Here is a 17,499-nt window from a genome sequence, read left to right on the forward strand (position 1 = left end):
GACATGACTTAGCAACAAAACAGTAGCAGGAGAGTGGATTTAAATTCCAGCTCTGCCACTATCTGTGTTAACCATTTAGAACAGTGCCTGAAACAAATTACATGCTCAATAAATGTTATTTGGAGATTATTTGCTTACTGATATTATTCCTAAAATTAGTGTTAGGAAAATTTTCCACCAAAAGCATTATGGCCAAAGAGCCAAAAATAAACATCAGTAGCATTATGCCTCACTAGACTAAATTTGCTAATTCCTCTAAGGAAAGCTACTTGAGTAGAAATACTTTAAGTTAATTATTTGTTGTTTACTAACTGTTGTTTACTTTTTCTTTTCTGTGTTTTGTCAGTCCTTATCACTGTGCCTGATAAATAAATTAGTCCAGAAATAGAGATAGAACAAAAAAGAGATTTAAGACAATGGAATATCTAGTATGTTAACATAGTCTATTCCAGAGGAAGAACGTTAAGAAAAACATTCTCTAGCATATTTATAAATAATTTATTAATGATATCTGACGGTACATACATACATATATCTGGGCTTAGTCTTTGGGACTGGAATGTGTAATCCAAATGTGCTCATCTTTCCATTTGGCCAGCAGAATATTTCTCCTTCAATTGCAGTTTGCTTCTCTTTGGCTGTCTGGCAAGCTGACAAAACTGTTTGATGATCCCATGTTCAGCACACAGAGACTTTGCAGTTTATCCAATATCTTCATTCAAATATTCGGGGAGAAGCTGAGAACATCAAACTATTTTCAGTTATTCTGGAAATGCACCAGGAGGTTTCCTACTGTGTAGCAGAGTGGAAGTGATTTATTAAATGAGAAAGTAACCCATTGATCAATGGAAAGTTGACAGCTAGTAAAAAAACCTTGCAGTTGGGACTCATCTCTCCATGCAAAAGATATCTGAAAAAGAGGCCAGGGGAACTGAGGTGATTTGGACTACTTGTGACATGAAGTTCTGATACTCTTTTTGTAAGACTATTAATATGAAATATGGTTTTCCAACTTTAATGCTGAGTGATGAAGGAAAGAAAAGATGTAGAATTTTAGAAACTTACTTCACAGGAGACTTATTTCAGATACTCTAAAAATATCTATAGAACCTCCTGTAAAATATCCTTGTAAGGCCCCCTTCAAAAGAGAACTTCTCTTTGAAGTTCAATTACAATGTGAGCTAGAGAAGAGGAAGGTAGGAAAGGAAGGCTGGGAGTTGGCTCTATCAAAAACTCTCTTAATAACATACCTGTGTGCTCTAATAACTGCTTCACATTTTAGAGAACTTTTCCTATTATTTATAGAATTAATCATGCTTTGAATGGAAACATCAGCAAGATGGCAGAATAGGAAGCCTCAAACTCTCCTCTCACCATTGATACATCAATTCAAGAATGATACACAGACCAATTCCCTTTGTGAGAAATCCAGACACCAATTAAGAGGCTACTTCACCCCCAGACAAGCCTGAAGTCAGCTACTTCAAAGCTGGTAGGAAAATTCATAGCACTCACTACCAGAATCCCTCCCACCAGCACAATGCAGCACACAGCAGCATGATTCAAAGGAAATTCTCTGGGGTTGGGGGAACAAAACAGAATATCTAATAACATCTTGACTTTTGGGCGGGGGGCTAACAGTGGTTAGTTTCTTTCTTGCTTGAATATAAACACTGCACGAAAGGATACCAGACTGTGGGAGAGGGGGTGGTGGTGATAAGAACAAAGATAAATGTTTGAACTAGAATTTCCACTCTTCCATCTCAGAATAGAGCAAGGGGGGAAAACCCCCACTCCTGGCATCTCCCTGGAGAGCAAAAGAGTTGAATCATGTGTTCAATGTCTGGCTTCTTTTGAGAGTGGGGGTATGCCAGAGGAATGAATTTCCACCTCATTTGACTTGGAGTGCTGATGGGACCTGGGATATTCTAGATGCCTGGGGCAGGGGTGGGGTGGGGGTGGGGTGGGGTGGGGGGGATGGTTCTTTGAGAACAGATAAGAGCTGGGTGGTTTATGGTACTCCGGAAAACCTGCAGTACCACAAAGAGACAATAGAGGGAAAAAGAGATTATGAACTCTTGGAGAAAGAGCCTGCAAAACATCTCTAATTGGACATTTATATTCACAAGCCCAGAGGAGACACATCCGCAGGAAAGGTTTAAGAGGCTCCAAGGATCTCTGTTCAGGCTAGTGGGTGAAGGCCTTCCCTGCAAGAAGCTAGTCCAAAAATACAGGAAGAAGTAGATGCTGTTTTACATGTGCAGATTACAACCCCAAAGTAACCAGTCACATGAAGAAACAGAAAAACATGGCCCAATCAAGGGAACAAAATAAATTTCCAGGTACTGACCTTAAAGAATTGAATATTATAAATTAACTGACAATTTAAGATAATCATCATAAAGATGCAAATGAGCTCAGTAAAATCATGCTTGGAAAAAATGGTAATAACCACAAAGAGGAAAAAAAAAAAGATTTCAAGTCAGAAACTGTCACAGGAGACAAAGGACATCACATAGTTATAAAAGGATCAGTTCACCAAGGAGATAGCAATTACAAATATACACACATCCAATATCAGAGTACTCAAGTATAGGAAGCAAACAATGACAGAACTAAAGTTAGAAACAGCAACAAAATAATAGTAGGAGATTTCACTATCCCATTTTCAGTAATAAATAGAATAACCAGCTGGAGATCAATATAGAAAGGAAAAAAACTTAAACAATGGTACAGATCAATTGAGCTAAAGGACATATACAAAACAGCCCATCCAACAACAAGCGGAATACCTATTCTTCTCCAAAAACATTATCCAAGGATAGATCACTTGTCAGGTCACAAAACAAGTCTTTACAAATTTAAGAAGTTTGAAATCATTCCAGGTATTTTTTCCAACCACAAGAGAATGTAACTGGAAATCAATAGCAGAAGAAAAACTGGAAAATTCACAAATATGTGGAAATTAAGCAGCACACTCCTGACAATCAGTGAGTTAAGGAAGCAATCAAAAGAGAAGTTAAAAAATATCTTAAGACAACCAAAAATACAGCATAATAGAACTTGTGAGATGCAGCAAAAGCAGTACTTAGAGGGAAGTCTGTGGTGGTAAATACCTGTATTAAAAAAAAAAGAGAATGACCCAAAGATACCTCAAGCAACAAGAAAAAGAAGAATAAACAAACTCCAAACTTAGTTGTCTAATTCCCCAGTGGCTCAGAGGTAAAAAAATCTGCCTGCCAATGCAGGAAATGCAAGAGAGACACATTCAATCCCTGGGTAAGGAAGATTCCCAGGAGGAGGAAATGGCAACCTATTCCAGTATCCTTGCCTGGAAAATTCCATGGACAGAGGAGCCTGACGGGCCATGGTCTATGGGGTCACAAAGAGTCAGACATGACTGAGCACACACACAGAGTTAGAAGAAGGAAGTAACAAAGATTCAAGAATAAGTAAATGAAATAGAGATTAGAAAAACAATAGGAGAAATAATCAAACTGGGTTAATTGTTTGTAAAGATTAATGAAATTGAAAAATCATTAGATTAATTAAGAAAAAGTGAAAGAAGACTCAAATAATAAAACCAGAAATGAGGGAAAAGACATTGTAATTGATGAAATAGAAATTTAATATTAGAAACTACTCTGTACAATTATATGCCAACAAATTGCATAAGTTAGAAGAAATGGATGAATTTCCAGAAACATGAAAACTATCAAGATGAATTCATGAGGAAATAGAAAATCTGAACAGACATAACCTGAAAAGAAATTGAATTAGCAATAAAATGTCTCCCAACAATAAAAGTCCAGGACCAGATATCTTCATTAGGGAATTCTACAAAACAATTAGAGACAAATTAATGTCAATTATTCTCAAATTCTTCCAAATAATTGAAGAGGAGAGAACACTTCCAAACTTATTTTAATAAGGACAGCATTACTCTGATACCAAAGCCAAAGACTCTTCAAGAAAATAAAATTACAAACTAATATCCATGATGATAACAGGTATAAAAATACTCATTAAAATACTAGCAAACAAAACTCAATAGCACATTAAAAGGATACTAAACCACTATCAAGTGAGACTTTTTTTTCCTTGAGATGCAAGGATGGTTCAATATACAAAAATCAATCAATGTGAGGCACCACATTAACAGTGTGAAGGATAAAAATCATATGATCACCTCAACAGATCCAGAAAAGGTGTTTGACAAAATTCAATACCTTTCATAATAAATCACTCAACAAACTAGGAATAGAAGGAAATTACTGCTACATAATAAACACTATATGAAAACCCCACAGCAAACATCATAGTCAACAGTGAAAAGCTGAAAACTTTTCTGTTAAGTTCAGGAACAAGGCCACTGTTAAACTACCATAACGTCTACTTCCATCTCAGAATTTTTAATCAGAATGCATCACTTTCAGGGCTTTACAGGTGGGGCTAGTGCTAAGAACCCGCTCGCCAATGTAGGAGAAGAAAGGCATGCGGGATTAATCCATGGGTCCAGAAGATCCCCTGGAGGAGGGCATGGCAGCACACTCCAGTATTTCTGCCTGGAGAACCCCATGGACAGAGGAGCCTGGTGGGCTACAGTCTGTGGGGTGGCAAAGATTCAGACATGACTGAAGCAACTTAGCGTGCACAGGAAGAGATCACCAGCTCAAATTTTGACAGAACTATGATATAATGTAGACTAGTGCAATTGGAAATATAAAGTTCTGTGGATTGGTATTTTTACACGATTATTTTCATGTGATAGCTCATTTGTAACCCAGAATTAAGAGTTTTTAAATAAATAAGTAAAAGAATGAATGGCGGTTTCCAGCTAAAGTAATATTAAACATATAAAACATATAAACATATAAAGCACTCATCTGAATCAGTTCTAAAGAGATGGATGAAACTGGAGCCCATTTTACAGAGTGAAGTAAGCCAGAAAGATAAAGAACATTACAGCATACTAACACATATATATGGAATTTAGAAAGATGGTAATGATAACCTTATATTCAAGACAGAAAAAGAGACACAGATGTACAGAACAGACTTTTGGACTCTGTGGGAGAAGGCGAGGGTGGGATGATCTGAGAGAACAGCACTGAAACAAGTATACTATCAAGGGTGAAACAGATCACAAGCCCAGGTTGGATGCATGAGACAAGTGCTCAGGGCTGGTGCACTGGGAAGACCCAGAGGGATGGGATGGGGAGGGAGGCGGGAGCGGGGATCGGGATGGGGAACACACGTAAATCCATGGCTGATTCATGTCAATGTATGGCAAAACCCACTACAATATTGTAAAGTAATTAGCCTCCAACTAATAAAAATAAATGAAAAAGAAAACATATAAAGCATATTAAACATATAAACATTTCTTCATTAATTTAAAAGCTTACTAAAATAACAAAATAAAGCTTTACTAAATGAAATTTACAAGGTCAAAAAGAAATGGAAATAATATGTGAGTAGGAAATTTTGGAAAGGTCAAAAGCATAATAAGTGGTAATTGACATCATTAGACTGAGAAAACAGATTTTTAATACAATAGTTGGGAAAACAAAAAGCAGCTCAGTTTATACTATCGTGCCTCACATGGTTCAGTAAAGTGATACTCCATACCTGTGAAAGTGAACTGAAGATGGAGCCGAAAAGAATCTTGTTTAAAGGTTTGATTAGGAAACTATTAGACATCCTAGATCCTCTCTTTCATTCCACACAACTACTCTTCTCCCAATCCAGTTATTTTTTCTCTGTAAAGATAAAGCAGAAATTCTTTGTGAGGTACTCAATAGAGCTGGGGGCTTCCCAGGTGGCATAGTGGTAAAGAATCTGCCTGCAATGCAGGACACCCTGGTTTGATGCCTGGGTCAGGAAGATCCCCTGGAGGAGGAAATGACAACCCACTCTAGTATCCTTGCCAGGAGAATCCCATGGACAGAGGAGCCTGATGGGCTACAGTCCATGGGATCGCAAAGAGTTGGACATGACTGAGCCACTAACACACATGCTCGAATAGAGCTGAGATTTAGGGATCATTACAGCTTCCCAGGTAGTTCAGATGGTAAAGTGTCTGCCTGCAATGCGGGAGACCCGGGTTCAATCCCTGGGTCAGGAAGATCCCCTTGAGAAGGAAAAGACAACCGACTCCAGTATTCTTGCCTGGAAAATTCCATGGATGGAGGAGCCTGGTAGGCTACAGTCCATGGGGACACGACTGAGTGACTTCACTTCACTTCACTTCACAGATAACAGAGGAATTCAACATAAGTTTTTAAACTGAATGTTGAAGTACCAGTTTTCTTCTGCTACTTGAGTTCCAGAATACTAGGAGGCAGACTATTACCTCCCAAGCAGAAGCTAGTAGAATTATTTTGAGGGGAGTTTGATCAGCCTAAGAGAAAAGCTCCAATGCTATTCAGGCTTCCCCCATGAAATGGCTTAATCAGGTCACACTGAATGAAGTGCCCAGGGAGAACTAAGTTTATAATCAGCTTATTTGTGTCACTACCTTAACTTCTTAACAGAAGTAAAAGTAAAGTCGCTGAGTCATGTCCAACTCTTTGCGACCCCATGGACTGTAGCCTACAGGCTCCTCCCATGGGATTTTCCAGGCAAGGGTACAGGAGTGGGTTGCCATTTCCTTCTGGAGCCAATAAATGATTGTCAACACTTGAAGAAGTCTGCTAGCATAAAAGCTACACATATTCCAAAAGAAACAGCATAGAAGCAACTTGGATAGCTGGAGACTACACACGGAGAAGAAAAGTTGCTTTTTTTTTTTTTAAAGAGAATCATTACTATTATAAGAATTATGAGAATATGTAGCATCTATTAAATAAGAATAGGACACCAACAAATAGAAAATGGATTAATAGAGACTTCCTGCCCTAGAATTATCTTAAAAATGGAATCAAAACAAATTTTTTTCCTGAAACTGAAGGATATGGTTGTAGAAATTTAAACTCCAATAGAAGGAATGAAAGATAAAGATGAGAGAGGGAAAAAACAGAAAGTATATAAAAAGTTAAAAGAAATAGAATAAAGGGATAAGAAAAAACATAATTATAAAATTGATCCAGAAGTTTCAACATTTGAAAAGCAATACTTATGGAAGAACAGAGAAAATCAAATGGAAGAGATCATAAATAATTCAAGATAATTTTACAAAATCAAAATGTCCCAATAAGAACCCAGAACAATATTGATTACTGTTTTTTAGCTGCTAAGTCATGTCCAACTCTTTGCAATCCCATGAACTGTAGCTTGCCAGGTTCTTATGTCCCTGGGTTTTCCTAGGCAAGAATACTGGAAGGAGTTGCCATTTTCTTCCCCATCCCAAGGGGATCTTCCCATCCTAAGGGTCGAACCTGAGTCTCCTGTGGCTTCTGCACTGGCAGGCAGATTCTTTAGCACTGAGCCACCTGGGTACCCCAGTGCTGATAATGGGCTTCACCAAAACACACCATTGTGTAGTTTAAACATTAAGAACAAAAAGAGAGATCCTATAAATATCCAGAGAGAAAACAAAATAGCTTACAAAAAAAAAAAGGATCCAGAATCAGCATGGTTTAGAACTCTTCACTGCAACACTGGAAACTGGGTGACAATAAAGTCTTTGAAATTCTAAGTGACTATGATAATCAACCTGGAATTCTATATGCAAAGAAATTATCAACTTATTGCATGTGAGAGATTATGGAGAAGTTTTCAGACTTGAAAGATCTCAAAATGTCATTCATGAATACCTTCTCAGAAAATTACTGAGACGACGTCTGCACCAAAATGGAGATAAATCCATTAAGAGGAATGGATGGAATATAGAAAACAGCAGAGCCATTCAAAAGGGAAAGAGAGGGACTGTTTAGGATAACAGTGATGAGAAAGACCATAATCACAGCTGTTGACTGGGAAACCAGGCCAGGTTAGGGCAAATCAAAAAGCTACAGGATGAACATATCCTTAAACATAAATTGACCTCAGACATCTAAAAAGTAGATATAGGTGACTGGAAGAGAGTTTGAGAATGAATTAGTGATGAGTCCATAGAAAACTAAACAAATGAAAAATAAGTAAATATTTATACTCTAGGGAAATAGAAAATTATGCAAATGGTGAAAATTAATTGTTACCTTATATCATTTATTTTAATATGAATTATGAATTATTTAAATATGAATTATTCATAATAATGTGAATACTAGTTATTATTTAATTAACCAAAATTATGATGCAATTTCATCCAGAGGCTGAGGAAACACAAAGGGAATAAGGAAAATATAGTGACACAAGCTAAATTTTCTTTTTCCATAGTAGAAAGTCAGAATATAATGCCTAAAATTAAAAAAAAAACAAAACTAATACTAAATATGTTATATATGTTATATACAGAGGTACATAGCAAAGAAAATAGCCAAAGTACTTCTGGGACAGAAAGACTGATTTGTGTTGAAGTAGACATTCAATAAAAATAATATGGAACTGTTGACCTATGTGCCTACATTATTTTGATTTAGAAAAAATAAGTAATCAGTTAAAAATCACAAGGCACTAATAGTATTGAAAGATGAATTGGATTAATAGATACTCTCTGTCCTAAGGCAACAAAACATTTGTGCACAGCAGTGTCAAGCTTTGGCCTAGCAGAAAGGAAATAAACAAGACATGAACTTTCTAGAAAAGTAAATAAAGAGAAATCCAGAAATATTTCCTATCCTCTGCTGGAGCAGTGATGCCGGTTTGTTTGATTTCTTTTTTTAAATTAGTAACAAATACTGCTTTACTGACCGAATACTGCTTTTTCTGTGGAAGGAAAAGTTCTTCCTAGCTGGAGTGCTAAAGTCAGAGAGGCAGCCCCAAGCCTGCTGTTTTCAATTAGCATGCCAGTCCCAATGGCACGTCCGGCAGACGGTGTTTTATTAGGGGTTGGTCATCTCCTCCTCAGAGCCACGTGAACAGCCTGCGGTTCTGCATGCTTTCCTTGACCTTCCGGTCCCTCTGGAGTTGTGTGACCGCTGGAAGCCGAAACCACAGCTGTCTGCCACTTGACTCCCAGAGCTCAGTCTTCTCTGCTCTTCCCCCTGGGGACAGAGAGGGAAAGCAAGTTGATGGGAAGAGCCTCTCTTCCCTGAGATGAAATATGCCTCTTCCTTGAACGAGTTTGAGAGCTGCAGGGGGTGAGCAGAGATGTGGAAATGTGGCCCTGGGACTGCGCGGTGGGGATCCTCGTGTCAGCGCAGGGTCCAGGTCTGGCTGGGGCGGAGGAGCTCTTCATGGATTCAGGGCAGGGCGAGGGTACTTGGCACGTAAGACTCTGAAGACGGGAGAGCAGACCTGGAAATTAGCCTGAAGAAGAGAAGGTTGAGGGTGATTTTAAAAGGAACTCTGGAGCAGGAAATGTCATTATGTTAGGAATGAGGACCAGATGTTCTCAATCTCAAAAGAGCACAGAACAGGGAGAAGAAAATGACCTTATAGAATAAGGCGGATCTTCAGGGTGGTTGTTAAATTCTGGAATGGGGTGTCCATGTAGTCTGTGGAATTCTCCATAAAAATAAGACGTTTGTCTGATATGAGCATTTGTGTGTAGCTTTGCCTAAAGCAGAAGGTATTAAGGAAACTGTCTGCAGAATCTCTCCCTGAGTATTCTCTGTATCAGAGACTTTCAGATAAATAAGGTAAAAGATTTCTTGGAATGCTCATTTATACTCATCCCTGGGCTCCATAGCTATAAAGACCTGAAAAAACAATACAAAATAGAATTTTCTTCTTTGTTTTCTCCTCTAATCACTTTCAAGTTCTCTGTACATGTTTGTAAACATATCAGCTACAGTGATAACAGGAGAACAAAAATCCCTCAATTGCATCCTTTTACTCATGGATTTGTGTTAGAGGCAGAAATGTACTCAGTCCTTGAGACAGGCTGAAATTCTATTTTGACACTTTAAAATTTTTCATTGCGGTGACAGTTGACAAGGAGCAATTTTCAGCCTTGAATGAAATTTTTCCTTTTATTTAAAATTTTTTTTCCAGCCTTTGGGGAGTATAATTGAAAAATAAAATCACAAGATATGTAGAGTGTAGCATCATGGTGATTTGATATAATATATGCATAGGATTCCCAACATTTAATTAATATATACACCATCTCATTACTTTTATCTTTTCTATGAAAACATTTAAGTTCTACTCTCTTAGCAAATTTCAATTATATAGTATAGTGTTGTAAACTATGGGGCTACCCAGGTGGCCCTAGAGGTAAAGAACCCACCTGGCAATGCGGGAGATTAAGAGACTGTGTTCAGTCCCTGGGTTGGGAAGATTCCCTGGAGGAGGGCATGGCAACCCACTCCACTATCCTTGCCTGGAGAATCCCACGGACAGAGGAACCTGGCAGGCTACGGTCCATAGCGTCACAAAGGGTCGGACACAATTGAAGTGACTTGGCACAGCCCAGCACTTTCTAAACTATAGCCTATTTCCACATTAGATCCTCAGACCATTCAAGTGTGACCTAAATCAAATCCCTTACGATTATACAGTGGAAGTGAGAAATAGATTTAGGGGACTGGATCTGATAGACAGAGTGCCTAATGAACTATGGAGGGACGATCATGACATTTATAGGAAGCAGCCATGAAAACCATTCTCAAGAAAAAGAAATGCAAAAAGGCAAAATGGCTGTCTGAGGAGGCCTTACAAATAGCTGTGAAAAGAAGAGAAGTGGAAGGCAAAGGAGAAAAGGAAAGATATACCCATTTGAATGCAGAGTTCCAAAGAATAGCAAGGAGAGATAAGAAAGCCTTCCTCAGTGATCAGCGCAAAGAAATAGAGAAAAACAATAGGATGGGAAAGACTAGAGATCACTTCAAGAAAATTATAGATACTAAGGGAACATTTCAAGCAAAGATGGGCACAATAAGGACAGAAATGGTATGGACCTAACAGAAGCAGAAGATATTAAGAAGAGGTGGCAAGAATACACAGAGGAAATATACAAAAAAGATCTTCACAACCCAGATAATCACGATGGTATGCTCACTCACCTAGAGCCAGACATCCTGGAATGCAAAGCCAAGTGGGCCTTAGGAAGCATCACGATGAACAAAGCAAGTGGAGGTGATGGAATTCCCGTTGAGCTCTTTCAAGTCCGAAATGATGATGCTGTAAAGTGCTGCACTCAATATGTCAGCAAATTTGAAAAACTCAGCAGTGGCCACAGGACGGAAAAGGTCAGTTTTCATTCCAATCCTAAAGAAAGGCAATGCCAAACACTGCTCAAACCACTGCACAATTGCACTCATCTGACATGCTAGCAAAGTAGTGCTCAAAATTCTCCAACCCAGGCTTCGACAGCCGTGAACCATGAACTTCCAGATGTTCAAGCTGGTTTTAGAAAAGACAGAGGGACCAGAGATCAAATTGCCAACATCTGCTGGGTCATCGAAAAAGTAAGAGTTCCAGAAAGACATCTACTTCTGCTTTATTGACTATGCCAAAGCCTTTGACTCTGTGGATCACAGCAACCTGTGGAAAATTCTTAAGGAGATGGGAATACCAGACCACCTGACCTGCCTCCTGAGAAATCTGTATGCCAGTCAAGAAGCAATAGTTAGAACTGGACATGAAACAACAGACTGGTTTCAAATCGGGAAAGGAATACGTCAAGGCTGTATATTGTCACCCCGCTTATTTAACTTCTATGCAGAGTACATCATGCGAAATGCCAGGCTGGATGAAGCACAAGCTGGAATCAAGATTGCTGGGAGAAATATGAATAACCTCAGAGATGCATGCATATGACACCACCCTTCTGGCAGAAAGTGAAGAAGAACTAAAGAGCTTCTTGATGAAAGTGAAAGAGGAGAGTGAAAAAGTTGGCTTCAAACTCAACATTCAGAAAACTAAGATCGTGGCATCTGGGCCCATCACTTCATGGCAAATAGATGGAGAAACACTGGAAACAGTGACGGACTTTATTTTTGGAGGCTCCAAAATCACTGCAGATGGTTGACTGCAGCCATGAAATTAAAAGATGCTTACTCCTTGGATGGAAAGTTATGACCAACCTAGACAGCATATTAAAAAGCAGAGACATTACTTTGCCAACAAAGTTCTGTCTATTCAAAACTATGGTTTTTCCAGTAGTCATGTATGGATGTGAGAGTTGTAAGAAAGCTGAGCACCGAAGAATTGATGCTTTTGTACTGTGGTGTTGGAGAAGACACTTGAGAGTCCCTTGGACTGCAAGGAGATGCAACCAGTCTATCCTAAAGGAGATCAGTCCTGGGTATTCATTGGAAGGACTGATGCTGAAGCTGAAACTCCAATACTTTGGCCACCTGTTGCAAAGAACTGACTCATTGGAAAAGACCGTGATGATGGGAAAGATTGAAGCTGGGAAGAGATATTGACAGAGGATGCGATGGTTGGATGGCATCACTGACTCAATGGACATGAGTTTGAGTAAACTCCGGGAGGTGGTGATTGACCGGGAAGCCTGGTGTGCTGCAGTCCATGGGGTTGCAAAGAGTCAGACACGACTGAGCGACTGAACTGAACTGAACTGAATTGATCCTTTTACCAATGTCTTCCAATTTCCCCCAAACCCCTGTCCTTGGCAAACATTTTTCTACTTTCTGCTTCTATGAGCTTGACTTTTCCAAAAGAAGATTCCATATATAAACAAAACACCACACAGTAGTTATCTTTCTCTGTTTGGCTTTTTTTGTTTAGCATAACACCCTCAAGTTTCATCCCCTGTTGTTGCAAATGGTAGGATTACTTCTTTCCTGCGGCTGAATAATGTTTCATTGTACATATATACCATATCTTCTTTACACATTCACCCATTTGTGGGCACCTAGGGTATTTCCATATTTTGGCTATTGTGAGTAATGCTGTAACGAACTTGGGAGTGCAGATATCCATTTATATCCTGCTTTTATTTTTGTTAGATATATACCCAGAAGTGAGATTGCTGAATCATGTGGTAGTTTTATTTTTAACATTTTGAGGAACCCTCATACTGTTTTCCCTAGTGGCTACACCAATTGATATCCTCACTAATAGTGCACAGTTCAGTTCAGTTCAGTCGCTCAGTCGTGTCTGAGTCTTTGTGACTCCATGAACTGCAGCACGCCAGGCCTCCCTATCCATCACCAACTCCCGGAGTTTACCCAAACTCATGTCCACTGGGAGAAGGAAATGGCAACCCACTCTCGTACTCTTGCCTGGAAAATCCCATGGACGGAGGAGCCTGGTGGGCTGCAGTCCCTGGGGTCGCTGCAAGTCGGACATGACTGAGTGGCTTCACCTTCTCTTTTCACTTTCATGCATTGGAGAAGGAAATGGCAACCCACTCCAATGTTCTTGCCTGGAGCATCCCAGGGATGGGGCAGCCTGGTGGGCTGCCATCTTGGGGTCACACAGAGTCAGACACAACTGAAGCGACTCAGCAGCAGCAGCATGTCCATTGATACGGTGATGCCATCTGAGCATCACATCCTCTGTTGTCCCTTATCCTCCTGCCTTCAATCTTTCCCAACATCAGGGTCTTTTCAAATGAGTCAGCTCTTTGCATCAGGTGACCAAAATATTGGAGTTTCAGCTTCAGCATCAGTCTTTCCAGTGAACACTCAAGACTGACCTCCTTTAGGATGGACTGGTTGGATCTCCTTGTAGTCCAAGGGATTCTCAAGAGTCTTCTCCAATACCACAGTTCAAAAGCATCGGTTCTTTGGTGCTCAGCTTTCTTTATAGTCCAACACTCACATCCATACATGACTACTGGAAAAACCAAAGCCTTGACTAGACGGACCTTTGTTGACAAAGCAATATCTCTGCTTTTTAACATGCTGTCTAGATTGGTCATAACTTTCCATCCAAGAAGCAAGCGTCTTTTAATTTCATGGCTGCAATCACTATCTGCAGTGATTTTGGAGCCCCCAAAGATAAAGTCAGCCAATAGTGCACAAGGGTTTACTTTTGTTCACATCTTTGCCAACATCTGTTATCTCTTGTCTCTTTGATGGCAGTCATTCTAACAAGTGTGAAATGATATCTTGTGGTTTGATTTGCATTTGCCTGATGATTAGAGATATTGAGCACCTTTTCATGAAACCACTGGCCACTTATATGTCTTTTTTTGAAAAATAACCATTCAGTTCCTCTGCCCATTTTTTAATAAGACTGAGGTTTTGTTTTTGTTTTTGCCATTGAGTTGTATGAGTTCTTTATATAATTTGGATATTAAGCCCTGATCAGATACGAAAGTGAGAGTGAGAGTGAAAGTCACTCAGTCATGTCCGAGTCTTTGCGACCCCATGGATTATACAGTCCATGGGATTCTCCAGGCCAGAATACTGGAGTGGGTAGCCATTTCCTTCTCCAGGGGATCTTCCTGACACAGGGATCGAACCCAGGTCTCCCATATTGTAGGCGGTTTCTTTACCAGCTGAGCCACAGGGGAAGCCTGATCAGATATATGATTTGTAAATATTTTCTCCCATTCTGCAGGTTACCTTTTCATTTTTCAGTGGTTTTCATTATTGAGCAAAAACTTTCCTTTTTTACTTAAAATGGATGACAACAAGATCTAAATGTGTTTTTTTTTTAATTCTTTGATTTAACACTTACTTGAAAAGTAATTTTACATGCAGGTTCTGTAAGATGGAAATAGCCACAGGACCTGTATGTCATCTCATGGTAATTAATGCAAGCAAAATGAGAATGAATTGGTCACGTAATCTGTAGGAAGAATAAACCCTTTTTAATTTATATTTCCTATGCTCCAAATTAAAGCTAACATTTTAATTAGTAAAATGACCATGAAAAAGCAACTGATGGCTAATTATTACTGATTATTCCACTGTTTGATGATTAATGAGTTCAGTTAGTAAGATAGTCATGCATTTGGATCAAATTCATCTGTGCATCTTTTTATAATCAACCAAATTATACAGGTGTATTTAATAATCTGGCATAATTTTGATGAAGTTTTTATATTTAATATTTACCTTAATACTTGAAAAAGAAATATCATTCCAAGGAAAGCAAAGTCTACAAATATGTAAAGAAAAATAAATTTTATGCAACTGTCTTCTCATTATGCAATGGCTAAATCTTCCTACTGTGATGGTTTTATCTTGATGCTCATCTTTCCCATGGTTGTGCCAACAGACTCACTGTACTTATTTATCAAATAACTTTATAAAAATAAATGGGTAAGTCAAATTTTTAGGAAAGAAGGAGTGTTGAAATCTATCCATTTTAGCCATCCTTCTGTTTCTGACAAGACTGAATTTGAAGCTATCTCATAAGATGGCTGGCTCTCCTGCTGGCCAGCAGGAATTGAAAGGAATGAGAAAGCAGTTAGAGAAAGGAGTGAACGAATACTCTCACATTATTTGCGTCATAGGACCAGCAGGTAACGAATCGTGCATACCAGTTAATTTGTTACTCACAATATCAGAAATTGTGCTGCCCACAAAGTACAAGATCAGTCTCAGAAGCAAGGATAAGAAATACGACACCTTGATCACCCATGGTGCCATTTGGTAACTTTCCATAGGTTTGAATTATTGAAAATATTGATAACATTGTAAAAAAATATAAATATGACACCTTGAGATATATATATACACACACACACACACACACACACACACACACACACACACACACACACATATAATTCTAGGCTTCCCAAGTGGCGCTAGTGGTAAAGAACCCTCCTGCCAATGCAGGAGACATATGAGACCTGGGTTCAATCCTTGGGTCAGGAAAATCCCCTGGAGGAGGGCATGGACACCCACTCCAGTATTCTTGCCTGGAGAATCCCATGGACAGAGGAGTCTGGTGGGCTACAGTCCATAGGGTCTCAAAGAGTCTGATAGAACTGAAGCAACTTAGCACATGCACACACATATATAATTCTATTTTTATCAGGCTGCTGATAATCCAGAACAGGAATGACTATTTCAGCACTAGGTAGATATATCTACCTTCAAACTTTGCAAAGAGTACTGAGACCAAAATTGTCATAACTCAGTTTCTATTTAGCGTGATATTTATACTAGTGGAATTAAAATGTAAGTATAAAGATATTTATACTCTAAAGCAACTCTCTTTTGTGCATCCCACTGTAGAAGATATAGTGTATCAGAGACTATGTTAAAGGAAAGAAGTTAGTTATTTTGATGATAAACTAGGTGGATAAATTAGATAACTTGGGGAAGAAAGATAGAGGAAAGAAGATGACTTCAGAATTCCTGCCTTGAGAGACTGAAAATAGACACTGTGGCCGTGAATATAGCTTTCCGTCCCCAAAAAATCATCTCAGGATGTGCAAAATGAGGATTAAACCACAGAGGTAAGGGGAATATCCACGTTAGAAATTTAGGAATCACAGAAGAAATACAGTGTGTAAAAAGCACTAGACTGGAGTAAAAATTGTCTGAGTTAACACACACGGAGAGACTAGGAAAATATTTGTAAATAGACTCTTGGGAAAGCAAGAAGTAAAGGTGAGGGATGGAAAAGGTAAGGAAATGCAGGAATGTGAAGCTTTATTTCTGTAATATTTCACGCATTTCTGTACTTATATGTCTCTCCATTAAAATCATGCTTAAAATTATCTTGGAAAAGATGATTGGACATATACCATATGATATATGGTAATATAGTACTGCAAATGGATGAAGGCATATACATTTTTAAGTTATTTTATTACCTCTTTGAAAGCATTATGGAAACACTGCAAGGATGAGAAGGTCTAAACTATTCAGAAATATCTGTTTATGACTGTCCCATATGAAATCAAACTCATAGAACTTGGACTCTGAGTGTGCCTAAATTATTTTGTTTATTTATTTTCGTAAGAAATATAGCTAAAACTAGAAACAAAATTACTCATGAATTGTTGTCAAATCTGTGATTTTTATCAGAAATTTACACTGATTTAGCTTCAATTCAAAAACAAAAACAATTCTCTGACAAACCTAATTCTCTTAATGCAATATTTCAACCTATTTAACTTTTTCCCTTCCCCTTTTAAACCATTCCTGTTTACTTTCTAAGTTACTCAGGTAGGCATAATTTTGTCATCCTTTCATTTTATTTAACTGTGTTTGACAACTTGCAATCATTTGTCACTACTTGAGACAAATGTTAGCAGTTTTTAGCTCACTAGAACCCAGAGAGATTCCATTATAAAAAGTAAAATCAGGTGAAACTTCTTCTTCTGTATAATTTAATGATTTTGACCATGTTCTCAATGACTTTTAAGCCACTCAACAATTTGGGGGTGAATTTTTGACTGATAATACTCAGTTACGTTCTTATGGGAACAATGTGCTGCATAGTAGTTCTAAGACTTTTGACCCTAAAACTCAGTTAAATTTGAGTTTTCTCTAAGTGTTAGTATTAACTGTTCAGTCATGTCCAACTCTTTGGCTCCTCTGTCCGTGGGGATTCTCCAGGCAAGAATAC

General features: G+C 38.5%; 2 long non-coding RNA genes across 2 annotated transcripts in view; both read right to left on the bottom strand.

The window, feature by feature from the left end:
- Window positions 1-384: 384 nt before the first annotated feature.
- Window positions 385-11,097, bottom strand: LOC122422577. The gene is made up of 3 exons (XR_006263884.1): window positions 11,055-11,097; window positions 8,797-9,089; window positions 385-737 (listed from the first exon to the last, which is right to left on the bottom strand). It is a non-coding gene; the product is annotated as an uncharacterized LOC122422577 (long non-coding RNA).
- Window positions 11,098-11,130: 33 nt separating this feature from the next.
- LOC122422575 overlaps window positions 11,131-17,499 on the bottom strand; it is a 93,189-nt gene continuing 86,820 nt past the window's right edge. The window contains exon 6 of the long non-coding RNA XR_006263882.1: window positions 11,131-11,259. This is a non-coding gene — a long non-coding RNA (uncharacterized LOC122422575). The remainder of the gene's footprint in view (window positions 11,260-17,499) is intronic.

The sequence above is a fragment of the Cervus canadensis genome, chromosome 20, assembly GCF_019320065.1.
Source record: "Cervus canadensis isolate Bull #8, Minnesota chromosome 20, ASM1932006v1, whole genome shotgun sequence".
In the NCBI taxonomy this organism is placed as follows: Eukaryota; Metazoa; Chordata; class Mammalia; order Artiodactyla; family Cervidae; genus Cervus; species Cervus canadensis.